Genomic DNA, 14,281 nt, shown 5'->3' with positions numbered 1-14,281 from the left:
CATGGCGGAAAATTATAGGGAACAAGATGGTATTTGGAGTCACATGAGCAAGTCACATGTCCATGAATGCTTCACTTAGTCACCCATACTCTAGTTAGAACGGTCACAGGAAAGTCCATCAAGTGTAGATAGGTGTCTCCCGTGGTCCATTGTGAGTTAAGTCTTCATTAATGAGCCATTTAACTTGAACAGTCCCTTTAAGATGTGCAGGCTAAAAACCTTGTGGGTGTTATCACAGGAGCAAACATTTGAAATCCAGTTATAGAGCCAATACTCAGAATTTCAAATACAAAAATGATACATGTATACAAATAGCATAATCATAACCTTTCCATAGACACCTTACTTGACACTTCGTATAAGATTTGTTGCAATTATACCACAGTGGTAGCAACAATGATCTACATGGTCATTTTAATCAGATAATTAATTTAATCAGGAATTAACAGAACAGTGCACTTATCAAGTGATCCATCCACGGTCGTCCGGTCCCAGTATCTGGCAGGCAGAGGTTTAGGTAAACTCAGAGCATGGGGCTGCATCTCTGACCATCCTGGCTAATCTTGACCTATCCTCCATGAACTTATCTAGTTCTTTTTTGAACCCTGTTAGAGTTTTGATCTTCACAACATCCTCTGGCAAAGATTTCCACAGGTTGACTGTGTGCTGTGTGAAGTACTTCCTTGTGTTTATTTTAAACCTGCTGCCTACTAAATTTCATTGGGTGACCCTGGTTCTTATGTTATGTGAAGGGCTAAATAACACTTCCTTATTCACTTTCTTCACACGCGTCATGATTTTATAGACCTCTGTCATATCCCCCCTTAATTTTCTCTTTTCCCAGCTGAACAGTCTCAGTCTTTTTAATCTTTCTCTTCATATGGAAGCTATTCCGTACACCTAATAATTTTTGCTGCCCTGCTTTTTACCTTTCCCAATTCTAGTATATCTTTTTTTTAAGATGGAGCAACCAAAACAGCACACAGTGTTCATGGTGTGGGCGTGCCATGATTTTATATAGTGGCGTTATGATATTTACTGTCTTATTATCTGTCCCTTTCCTAATGGTTCCTAAACATTCTGTTCATTTTTTTGGACTCCCACTGCACATTGAGCAAGTGTGTTTAGAGAACTATACACAATAATTCAAAGGTCTCTTTCTTGAGTGGGAATAGCTAACACAGACCCCATCATTTTGTATACATAGTTGGGATTAAATTTTCCAATGTGCATTACTTTGCATTTATCACCATTGAATTCAATGTGCCATTTTATTGCCCACCCACCCAGTTCTGGGAGTTCTCTTTTATAACTCTTCGCAGTCTGCTGTGGACTTAACTATCTTGAGAAATGTTGTATTATGTGCAAACTTTGCCATCTCAGTGTTTACCCCTTTCTACAGATCATTTATGAATATTTTGAACAGCACAGATCCAAGTACAGATCCTTGGGGGACACTGCTATTTACTCCATTCTGAAAACTGACCTTTTATTCCTACCCTTTTGTTTCCTGTCTTAAATAGTTACTGAGCCATGAGAGGGCCTTCCCTCTTATCTCATGATTGTTTACTTTGCTAAAGAGCCTTTGGGACCTTGTCAAAGGCTTTCTGGAAGTCTAAGTACACTATAGGGACCTTGTCAAAGGCTTTCTGGAAGTCTAAGTACACTATATCCATTGAATCACCCTTGCCCATGTGTTTGTTGACCCCCTTTATAAGTCAACACGACTGGGTACTCTATAGGTGCGAGAAACCTGGGAAGTAGTAACATTGAGAGAACAAGGAATAATAGATGCTAATATATTATGGTAGTAAAATAAAAGTGGGGAAAGCCAGTGCAGTTGTGGGATGACCATGGAGCCCAGAGATTATAGCCTCCTTATCCTTTGTACAGTTTCTGGGGTGATCACACTAGGAAGAGTGGGCTCAGTGCTGGGCACCACTTAGCTACAAGAGTGACCAATTAGAGCAAGTTAGGAAAAGAGCAGCAGAGCAGATTAGGGTGATTGAGAGGTTGATTTATGAAGAGTTATAGAGTTAAGTATTCATAATATGGCTAAGTGACAAACTAGGGTGGGAGGAGCAGATTTAACAGCCCACAAATATCTGAAGGGTATTAACACTATGGAAAGAGAGAGAGAACTTATTTAGGTCTGAGTCCATCAAAGTACATAGGCATTTAGTGTGTGTTTAAGTGCTTTCTAAATCATAGCCTTCATGTGGTACTCAGGGATATAACTAAGAGTTATCAGATAAACTAAAAAATTAGGCTCAGTATCAGGCAAAACTTCCAAACAGTAAGTTGTTTGAAGCTGTGGAATAGTCTCCCAAGTAATGTGATGGAGTCTGTTTGCATAGGACTTTTAAAACTAGACTGGACAAAAAAACACTAGCAAACACACAATATGGAACAATCCTGTATTGGCTTGGACATAGAGAATTACAGAGCTCAACTAATTAAGATACATTACGCAATTTTAAGTTACAATACACCAGTTCCACTGCCACTGTACATGTAAGGATCAATTAGGATGAACTTCCACCCAACTTTTGATCTTTACAGGTGGATTTATATGATGATTTCCCAAGTGAGCCAAATACGCAGAAGCAAAATACAACAGATGTTTGCCAAGTTAAGACACTCAAGTTATTATTAGCTCTAATTAGCGTTTCTGCAAACTATAATAATTCTTAAAACTGCAGCTGATAGACCCTGAAAAAGGCATGAAATTATTTCCTGACTTTGAAAGAAACATGAAAGAAAAATCAAAGAAACTTCCAATCTGTTCTGCACAAGGGAATGACCCAGTGATCTGTACAAGTTGAGGGGCAAATGCATCAGCAGCAACTGAAAAGCAAGTTTTAATTCATAGATCCAAATGGTCATTACAGCGATGAACAAAATCCAGCTCTATTATGCATGAACTTGAACAATTATAAGAAAGGGAGAAAAAGAGTGAAAATGAGGTGAGGAAAGGGCAGGAAAAAAAATCACTGATGTGAATGGCACAGAATATCTTCAAGGATTATATCATTACCGTGGATTCATTAAAATCAGAAAATCAATTGCAAATTCTAATTAAGTTGATCCATGTTTTGCTTGTCTGATGTTGCTCTTCCATATTTAAAATATGTATTTTTAATATATGCACTGATGTTAAGTACCCTTTGGAAGCAAGAAAGGGAAATATTTTCTCAGTCTTTTCATCCTCCATTGAACACCTGCACATGGCTTATTATAGGGTCATTCATGTCGATTTTAGTTCATGAAAAAAAGGTATGACAACTTTGCCAATAACATGCACAAGATATATGATGATACAGTAGATTATTCATGTTTTATTTGCATGAGTTCAAGACTGCTGCATTGTGCAGTTGATCACACATTTGTATTGGGACCTCCAATCTAGCAACTTTTGAGGTCTCTGCAGCTCACAGCCCTATTATATATAGGTATGTATATGATCCTGATCACAACAGTATCTATGTCTCTCACACCTACTGTGTGAAAACCAAGAATCTGTTTTGCAAAAAAAAAAAAAAAAAAAAATTAATAGTTTTGAGATTTGTTTTCATTCCACACTGGAACAAAAGAAAAAACTTACAAGTTCTAGCATAAAAAATAAAGATGCCTCCCTTCACCCGTGTATAACAACCAATATTTCAGTGGTCAGGGCACTTGCCTGAGATGTGGAAAACCAGGTTCAAGTCCCTGCTTTGCCCAATTCAGAATTGGGACTTGAATCTGGGTCTCCCACATAAAAGGCGAGGCCCTAATCACCAGGCTATTGGCCATTACTGGCCCAGGCAGGGTTCCCAGATATTCCATCTTAGACCTGAAAAAACTTCCTAACAAAATTTTTGTCAAAACTGATACATTTCTGGAAAAAAAAATCAGTTTTGTACTTTCCAACAAATGTTGTTTGGTTGAAAATTCCTAACCAGCTTAACTCACTGCGTCGTCCTTAACGTGTTGATCCTCACAATACCCTCATGAGGTAGAGAAGTGATATTATCTCCACTTTGCAGATGGGGAAATGAGGCATGGAGGGGCTAAATTACTTGCCCAAGTGACACATCGGAAGCCTGTATCAGAGTAGGGAATTAAATCCAGGTCTCCTAAAACTCTGGCCAGTGTCCTAAGTCCAGGAGGGCCGGGAAAGAAAGAAGGCCTCTCCACCCCTCTCATATTGTCTTCCATCCTGCTATCTCACTGGTTTCCACCTTCGTCTCCTTCTATTCTACACTGCTGTTCTTCCCCCGTAATACCCTGTCCTTCCCACCAACTGTTTGCATCAGCTGCCTTTACTTCTGTTCCATACTGCATGCTGAAGTTATCTTTACAGGGGGAAAGTATGATTTCTGCTTTGCCTAGAGGAAGCTATTTTAAAAAAAACCTGCACTATTCCAGGGTATTGCAAACAAATTATTAGCCTGACAACTCTAAAATTTGGTAATATTAATTAGAAAGGCAGAGATTCTTGTAATGAGGTGCATAATATGTCTGTGGTGTAAAATACAATTTCTAACACAGAGATTACCTTCTGCAGCCTATTGCACATGTGGTAGATTGTTTATTTCCCTGGGTAGGTTTTCTGCCTAAAAACTGCATTTAGGGATGAAGTAAATCAGTTTTAGAAACATCTGAGCATTCTTTGAAACCAGCAGCAACGCGTCGAAGTGGTTATCAGAAAAGGAAACAGGATGATCAACCATGGAGGAAGTTTCTGATAATCATCTGTGCAAATATACATCTCCTGAGTAAGGTAATATGGTATCTGATGGCAGGCAGTGTGCCCTTCGGGAAGAGCACTGGACTGGGATTCAGGAGACTCGGGTTCTATGCCCAGCTGGCCTGGCTGAGTGACCTTGGCCAAACCATTTCACCACTCTGTGCATTAGTTTCCCCATATTTCAATAGAAGTCATTATACTGACTTTTTTTTATATAAAGCATTTTGACATGTACAGCTGAAAAGCATTATACAAGAGCTAAGCATTGTCATCTCTCTGTGCGTAGGGCTTTCTGCCTGCTTTACTGCAGGGTATCTAAAATATACCAGTTTGGGTGCAGTGAGTTACCTCTGCTCAACAAAGCCACCACAGTTCAGCCTACATACAAGCAACTTTCTATATTTAACCTTTTTTACAGCTATCCTCCTTCCCTGGTAAAGCAAAAAAAAAAAAAAAAAAAGGAAAGGAAAAGAGGCTGTAAACCTATCTAGTGACTGGAAAACCATATCAACCCCCTTCTCTCTCACTCAGCTCTACCTCCTTATCTACTCACATCTGAATCCAATTCAAAATTGCCCTGGTAGTTTTTAAGCCTCTCTGTAGCCTGGCTGACACCTCTTGGATCCATCTACCTAGTATTCTCCCTGTGCATTCTGCTCCTTCATTCTTGTCTTCCTCTGCCCCCTCTCCACAGCTGAGGATTTCTCTTCACTTGTGCTCCTCTCTTGAGCCACCAAGTCATCTTTAATTTTCACTCTAAAACCTCCCTGCTTTGAACAAATTTGGCTTCTGGACAGTACAATTTACTGAAAATAGCTGGAAGTACATAACATCTATCTGGCAGGAAATATAGTATAATAGTTAGCTGGAAGCAATTCTTCCCTCAGTGAAGAATGAATGGGAGACTTAATATGATATGCCTTTAACGCTTTGGCTATTGGCAGATAAAATCCATACCATGCTTGTTGCAGTTGTATTAACACAGGGTCCTAGCTCCATCTTCTAAATGGTGTTATTTTATTTTGCAGATGCATCGTGTTAAATTTCTCATTTTACACATGTACTGATGGATTTACATACATAAGATTTCTTGTAGGAATTAGCTTAAAAGGTCATCCATAACTTAGCACGTTGGGTAGTATAAAGTCCGTGCTCAGTTTCCTGCCTTCCATTAAAACTGTATTGGGTTCCATTTGAAACCAAACCAATGTGGGAGCCAGAAGAGAGATTTCCATGCTACATGTTTCCACCAGCTGCAGCCTGTGGTAGGTTAGCAACATCAGAATAAGAAATAGAGATGTTAGCATTGCTAGACCACCACTTGTCTTTTTAGCCCTACCAGTTCCTGACCCACACTGTAAGAGTGAAGAGGAGACTGCACGGCCTGTCCTCAGAAACCTCTTCAGGTGTATTTATTTTTGTTGCTTTTTGTTTTTAATAAAGAAATACAGTCACAGTTGATTCACACTTCACATTTAGGGTTTACAGATAAAAAAGCAAGCAGGAGAAGGTGGGTTTATGAGAACTATGACTAATTTGATATTTCATTTCAAATGACTTTGTCCCCCTTAAATATTTTCCTGCAATAAGGTGAAGCTAAACACAATAGGATTATACTAGTGCATGAGAACTGTAAGAAATGCAAACAAAATTAGGTTTCAACATTTCTTTAAACTTGAGTAATTTTTGGTGGTAACACACAGGTAGGACTTAAAAAAATGTGATTTTTTAATCTCGATAATGCCGCTTTTAAATCCACCTGCATTTCCGATAAGCCTACTAGCTGATCGTGTAGTGTGATTCGTACACTGCTGCTAGTAGCTTTTTTATTAGATAATCTACAAGAGATATGTCCTCTGAAAGGGGGCAAAATCATAAATAATCAGCAATTTCCATGTTCTGTTATGCTACAGCTCTCTGTAGTCTATGCAAAACAATAGTGTGTTAAGGTAATATTAAGGCTAAGAAATCAAGTACTCAAAAGAGGGGAAATGAATAATTGTACGTGAAAGCTCAACCATAAAACTTCTCCCTTGACCCAATTCACTGTTGACCAGTACCTGGTATATTCATTAATACCCATATAAAATGGGTCTAAATACTATCAACCAAGGAAGATCATGTTTTATGCCGACAGTTGGCATGGCTTAAATGATATAAGTGTGTGGCAATGATGAATTAGGTCCATTGTGTTTATAAAATATGATCTCTCTTTCTACCTTATATGCATGTGTATTGACTGAACAGAAAACACTTGACATTAAAGTTAGCTACGTAAGTGTCCTCGTTGTTTTTCATTGTAAGTCAAGCAAAGGAACCTAAAGGAAAATCCTGCTGTGTACTCAAGAGGAAAATACAAATAATAACTTGCTGAAAGTTGTCCAGAATAGCATTCCTTTTCCATTTCCTCAGAAGCTCCATGATAAATAGATTTGCCTGAATTAAGGTGGCTTGTATCATTGCAATCAGAGATGCCAAAGGCATGGAGTTTGATCTCTTGCTTCTAAAGATAAAGCAACATGAAGGTGGGTTTTGGTTGGGGGGGGGAAGAGAGGGAGGGTTTTTTAAAACACACACACACACACGAGAGAGAGAGAGAGAAAAGGATGAAAAGCAACACCGTGGGAGGCTAAAAGGATTTTACGATAATATAATCCAAACACGCATTCTTTAAAAAAGGAAAAACAGAGCAGGAGGGATGGTTTTATTACCTCAAATCTCTCAATTCTGACTAATTAAAAATGAAAAGCATTTTTAATGTTTTCACTGAACTGTGTTATGTTGATATCACCACAGACAGATTATTTTTGTATCTCATAAAGGTCTGATTTGACACAAAGAAAATTAACAAGCTTTTTTTTTAAAAAAAAATCCCATTTGGCTTTCCATTTTATATGGTACACCCAATTCTAACATTGGCCTCCATATGAACCACAAGGATTTCCATACAGCATATGCATCTCACAGTATTTTCTACTCAACATTTTGTATTCAATTGTAATACATAAAAGCATGCAGTACCATCCACAAGGATAAGAGGTAGGATTTCCCTCCCCACCAGCTCTAATTACTGCCACTGCACCAATTGACCAGAAGCTTCATTTCCGTGGGTTAGAGTCATTTGCCTCTTTCAATCAGATTTAGACCAGAGTTTGGATAGTAGAAAAGATGAAACTATTGTCTAATCAGGTTTGCCAAATCCTATATTTTAGCCACAACTGTAAGAAGGGCTGTGGTACACCTAAAGTCTCTGGCTAAATGAAGGAGTAGATCAGGTACCACAAATAAACACAATTCTTTTGGACAATATTCACAATCCCCTTCTTATTCATTCTTGTGAAAAGTTGTGAAAGCAAAATTTGGCTCACAAGAATGTTCGCAGAAAGGAAGCGTTAGGAATACTTTCCAAATACACATTCACAAAGAAAATTTACAACACAGCAATATGCAATCTCTTAGTGGTGGTTTGGAATCATCCAGTCTGGGAGCAGAAACAAAACCATATGAAAACAATCATGCAGCACAGAAAATAAATTATGACTATAAAATACTCTAAGCAATAGTTTGTGTGAAGTTAGGTAGCAACACATAGGTTGCAATACATTCACATATACCAGTCATCTAATGATGTCAACTAAACATGTTATTGCAAGTCCAAGTCAGGTTCACAGATAATAGAAAAGGGGGCTAAATTAATCAAATAAGGTGTTTGCTGCAAATACTTTTTCCATTTATTTGGCAAAGAAAAACACAGTATGAACAGCTGTCAAAAGGACAATCAACCAGGAATTAGTTATACATAATTTGCAACACAGTTCTACCTGCACACAATAATGATGCCTGCTAATGTCACTACATTTCAGATTTATTTCCATTTGCATTATTGGCCCTGAACTATAATTTATGACAGTAGCTAAAGGTCAGATTGAACAGCCAGGCAAGATCCTCTGTTCTGAAGGGACCACCCAGAAATGGAGTACAACACTAATCTCTTCTCAGGGGGTTGGGGAGAGAGTTTGGGGTTCTGTATCTTGTCTTCCAATAGAACTTTAATGGTCTTCCAACAAGAAAGAGATCTGCTGGGAGAAAGGGAAGTGGTGTGAGCCCAAAGAAGGCATGTCACAGAAGCCACAGAAATTCAAAGGAAGAAGGGGTTCATTTGTGAGGTTTTGATGTAAGGGGTGGGGGGGGGGTTCCCCTGGGCCTAGTGGAAAAGCAAAAGATCTAGATAAGCAACAGCAGTGCAAGTAGAGTACTACGGTAGCCACACCAGCAAAATATTTATAGCTGGTACGGTGTTCTGGAAAGATACAGGAGGAGCAGACGGTGGAGCTGCTGGGTGGTCCCATAGCGGCAACTCCTCTGGCACAGCTGTACTGCCCCCAGACCTTCCACGCAGGCTCTCCGCCGTCTGTACAGCGGCCCTGCCGGAGGACAGGGCTGGAGGAGGTACAGCCACGGTGCAGGAGCTGCTGGCATGGGGCTGCCCAATGTTTTGCAACTTTCCTCGCTGCAGTTCCCAGGAGGGGAAAGAAGCAGAACCTGCAGCCCTGCTCCCTACCCTTCCAGGAGCTGCATCTCCTCTAGCTCCACCCGTGCAGCAGCAGCGCCGCCGGAGGACCGGGCTGGGAGCGGTCCAGCTGCCGCAGAAGCTGCCAGGATTCTGCTCGCTTCCCTGCTGAGGTTCCCAGGAGAGCAATGAACCTGGAAACCACAGCGGGGGAAAGGAGCCGAACATGGAGCCACCGGGCGGCCCCATGCCGGCAGCTCCTCCAGGGCGGCTGGACCACCCCCAGCCCTGTCCTAAATTGGTTAGTCTCTAAGGTGTCACAAGTACTCCTTTTCTTTTTGCAAATACAGACTAACACGGCTGCTACTCTGAAACCTGTCATTGATAGGAAGGGCTCCTTGCAATTACAGTCTTGATTTGGGGGGAGAAGATTTTCAGTCTTGCTTCTCTACGGAAAGAGAAACCTTAAATCCAGCAGAGAAGTAATTTTATTATAAACCCCAACTTTTTCTTTCCCTTCCCATCACACCTATCAATCTTGGATATCTGCCTTTACAAAAATAAATCTGGAACCCTACTGGAGATGTCCTGAGATATATTGCAGTGCTCTAAATACTTCACTGCAAATTAATCTAAAGCATAAAAGTGATGGATTCTTCACCCGAATCTGAAAGATTTAGCATATATTTAGCATGGATATGAGGGAAGAAGAGCTGAGCACAATCAATGAAAGTTTACACATCAACATTCTCTTGCTATGCACTCCAACACAGTAATTTTACTATCTGAGATGCATGTTTAAGCATGCATAATTTCACAGATTAAACCCACAGGCTTTTAGTTTCCCTGTGTCTAATAAACATGATCTATGCAGAATTGATTCTGCTTGCCCTGTTTCCAGATGCAAATGTTTTTTATCTAATTTTCTAAGATGTCTGTTTGAGGTCTGGGTTGTACTCTGCTGTGGGAGATGTGAATATTCAGCATTTATATGGGATGGGGGGGGGGGGGCTAAAAGATAAATCATATCTCAATATGATGTGTTTTCTCTCAAAGTGCAAATAGGGGAAAAAAACTGACTGAGGAAACCATTCACAGCTGATTTTTCTAAGCATTGGGCACAAACAAAAATTTCACTTTCATCTTTCCTCCAGGCCCACATCCTGAAAAGTACTGAAGGCTTTTTCTGAAGTGCTAGGTGCCTGGGGAGGTGAGGCCGCTCTGCAGCTTCCATTTCCTCAGTCTGGTTCCATGAACTACAACTATGCAACAAACAAATTTAAGCCCTAGTCAATCTGACCCAGATAGTCTGAGTTCAGGCTGCATTTCACCATGTGTTTTGGTGACAGAAAAACCACACCAAAGTTGTATCGCTCATCAGTGGTGCAAGTGGAACCTATTTCTTACCAGTACGGGGCGGGGACGCACGTGACTGTCCATAGGACTCCTCCCCCCCTCCATCCCCAGCCCAGGGTGCCCACGCTCTCCCCCCGTCCCCTCCCCATGATCCATCCCCTTACCTGGGGGCTGGGAGGAGAGTAGTTCTGTCCTCCTCCCGCTGCACCGGAGACTTCAGAACTGCAGTGAAAGGAGCAGACTGTGGGGGCTGCTGAGCAGCCCCATGCCCTCAGTGCCTCCGGCGCGGCTGTACTGCCCCAGCCTTTCTGTGCAGGGTCTCCTCCATCTGTAAGAGCAGGCCCACCAGAGGACAGGGCTGGGGGGTGGTACAGCCCGGTGGCTCCATGTTTGGCTCCTTTCCCCCACTGCGGTTTCCAGGTTCATTGCTCTCCCGGGAACCTCAGCAGGGAAAGGAGCAGAATCCTGGCAGCTTCTGCGGCAGCTGGACCACTCCCAGCCCGGTCCTCCGGCGGCGCTGCTGCTCTGCACGGGTGGAGCTGGAGGAGATGCAGCTCCTGGAAGGGTAGGGAGCAGGGCTGCGGGTTCTGCTTCTTTCCCTTCCCGGGAACTGCAGCGAGGAAAGTTTAACAAGAACGTCTGAGGAACAGTGGGGGGAAGGGAGGTAGGAAAAAACAAGGGGAAATACCTTGCATAATGACTTAGCCTCTCCCAGTCTCTATTCAAGCCTAAGTTAATTGTATCCAATTTGCAAATGAATTCCAATTCAGCAGTCTCTCGCTGGACTATGGTTTTGAAGTTTTTCTGTTGTAATATCACAACTTGCATGTCTGTAATCGCGTGACCAGAGAGATTGAAGTGTTCTCCGACTGGTTTATGAATGTTATAATTCTTGACATCTGATTTGTGTCCATTTATTCTTTTATGTAGAGACTGTCCAGTTTGACCAATGTACATGGCAGAGGGGCATTGCTTGCACATGATGGCATATATCACATTGGTAGATGTGCAGGTGAACGAGCCTCTGATAGTGTGGCTGATGTTATTAGGCCCTGTGATGGTGTCCCCTGAATAGATATGTGGGCACAGTTGGCAATGGGCTTTGTTGCAACGATAGGTTCACGGGTTAGTGATTCTGTTATGTGGTATGTGGTTGCTGGTGAGTATTTGCTTCAGGTTGGGGAGCTGTCTGTAAGCAAGGACTGGCCTGTCTCCCAAGATCTGTGAGAGTGATGGGTCGTCCTTGTAGATCCTTGATAATGCATTGGAGAGGTTTTAGTTGGGGGCTGAAGGTGACGGCTAGTGGCGTTCTGTTATTTTCTTTGTTAGGCCTGTCCTGTAGTAGGTGACTTCTGGGTACTCTTCTGGCTCTGTCAATTTGATTTGTGCTGGAAATGGCCCGCCTTGATTATCATACACATTGTAAGGAGAGTGATCACTTTAGATAAGCTATTAGAAGCAAGAGAGTGGGGTGGGGGGAGAGAAAACCTTTTGAAGTGATAAACACCCATTTTTTCATGGTCTGTGTGTATAAAAAATCCTCACTGCATTTTCCACTTTATGCATCCGATAAAGTGAGCTGTAGCTCACGAAAGCTTATGCTCAAATAAATTGGTTAGTCTCTAAGGTGCCACAAGTACTCCCTTCCTATCAAGGTACTCAAAATTTGGAGTGAAATCCTGGCCCCACTGAAGCCATTGAGAGTTTTCCCATTAACTTGAAGAGGTGCAGGATTTCTCCTTTGGTGTTTAAACTGATATAGGCGAGGTCTACACTACATAGAACCCATGTTGGCCTCCTAATGTAGACCCACTGTATGCCAATATAAGGAGTTTGTCAGCAGGTGTAGGAACTTCACCTTCCCAGACAACGTTACCTATGCCGACAGCAGCACTCTGCCAGCGTAGCTGTTTAAACACCGGAGGTTTTGTTAGCATAGCTATGTCCCTGAGGGAGGTTGTTTTTTCATACCCTGGACCGACATAAGGTAAGTATGAGGTTTAAGTGTTAGACCAGGTGGTACGAGTCGTGGCTGTTAAATGTCATTTATTGGACTATGTGGCTGGTATGGTTAAATCTTGCAGTTTATGAGAGATATTCTCCTAAACACCAAAAATAGTTTTCCTTAAAAATAAATTTTCCTTTTGATTTGAAGAGTGGATTTGGATGGTAATTACAAGCTTCCTTTGAAAAAAATTCTCTTGCCAAGTAGTTGCTGCAGCTGCAGCAACACTTTGAAAAAACAGCCCTCAAATACTGGGAGGAATTTGGGCTACATGGTGCCCCAGGCTCACTGGTATATTTGCCCTAGGTTGCATGCTGAATGTGGGGATCTTTTCAAGCTGTGGTACCTGGAAACCCAGACACGTGGACTCTGGATCAATTTAAAAAAAAGCTAAGCGTCATCACAAGTGAAGACCCACTGTTGTATATAACATGATGGAACAGGGACTTTCATGAAGTCCTACAGATAGAGTTGGTCAAGCATCAAAAACAAATCTCTTCCCCCCCTTCCCCCTGAATGGAAAGGATTTCTCTTCAAAACAGATATTTTCAGGAAAAATGTCAATTTGTTACAAATTGCAAGTTTTCATCTGAACACTTTTTAATATAAATAATTGCTAACTATCCTCATTAGCCCTTTAATCTAGCTATAATAAATTGATTGGCAGGTGGCATTAAAAAAGAGTCTTGAGGAGAGGGTAATTACCCTTGCAGGTCAGTTGATGGAGGATTCTTCTTTAGATAAGGTGAAGCAAATTGAAAGATTTGGATGTTTGTGCAAAAGGTTGACAAATGGACAGAAAAGGCATCTTTGGCTCAGGAGGCGGAAGTGTTGATGGGGGGGGATGAGACATGAGAAGAGACAAGAGTGGAGAAGAAGGGAGGGCAAGATGTAAATAACCTTGCAACTCTACTTTGGTGACAAGGGAAAAGGAAGAAAGGGTGTTGAACCAAGGGGAGGCCAGAGAGAAGTCACAGGAGACCTTGCTGATCTGTTATTTGTGAAAAGCCCACACAGTGTGAAAGCATGATGCCATTTAAGTCCCCTGAATATGAAAAGTAGTATATCCTCATTCTTAATGGGAGCCAAAGTCATTCAACTGAAAGATGCCAAAACATCAAGATCTACAATGAACAAGTAAAGTTGCTGAATTCCAGATGGACTACAAAAATGAGAGGTAACAGGGCAGTAAATTCAGAGCAAGGGTCTGATAATTTCTTATAGATGGGCAGCCGCTTTGAGATACAGAGCGGAACCGACACAGCAAATGAAGTGAAAGATAAATACAATGATGCATCAAACTAGTTTAAAAAGGAACCTTGCAGATTAGCAGAATTAAAAACCTACGCAGTTTTAATTTTGTATTGATTTTTTAAAAACTTATTTTAAAAAAAGGCAAAATTGGCATTTTGAAATGTTATTTTAATGTTAAAATTCCACTTGGTACTGAATGATCATTTTGTGAAAAGTGAAAATATTGGAACAATATTTTTCCATTCCCCATGAAATTTCACTCAAAAAAAAAAAAAGAAGAAAAGAAAAGAAAACGAAGCAATCAACATTATCACACTATCCTAGTAAGAATCCTCAATGTGGGGCCTTTCCCATAAAAGCAAAGAATCAAAACTGAAATCTGTACAAATCTACCTTCATGGACAGACCCTGGAAAAGACAGTAA

At 41.1% G+C, this 14,281-nt stretch overlaps 1 protein-coding gene across 1 annotated transcript in view; it reads right to left on the bottom strand.

The window, feature by feature from the left end:
• The window catches only part of SFTPD (surfactant protein D), a 207,619-nt gene extending 196,555 nt beyond the window's left edge, over positions 1-11,064 (bottom strand). Inside the window, exon 1 of the mRNA XM_075130797.1 lies at positions 10,763-11,064. The gene's annotated coding sequence lies outside the window, so the exon portion shown is untranslated. The remainder of the gene's footprint in view (positions 1-10,762) is intronic.
• Between the last annotated feature and the right edge of the window lie 3,217 nt (positions 11,065-14,281).

The sequence above is a fragment of the Caretta caretta genome, chromosome 7 (assembly GCF_965140235.1).
Source record: "Caretta caretta isolate rCarCar2 chromosome 7, rCarCar1.hap1, whole genome shotgun sequence".
Classification (NCBI taxonomy): Eukaryota; Metazoa; Chordata; order Testudines; family Cheloniidae; genus Caretta; species Caretta caretta.
Note: the sequence above shows the minus strand (reverse complement) of the source record. Positions and strands in the feature narration are given on the sequence as shown.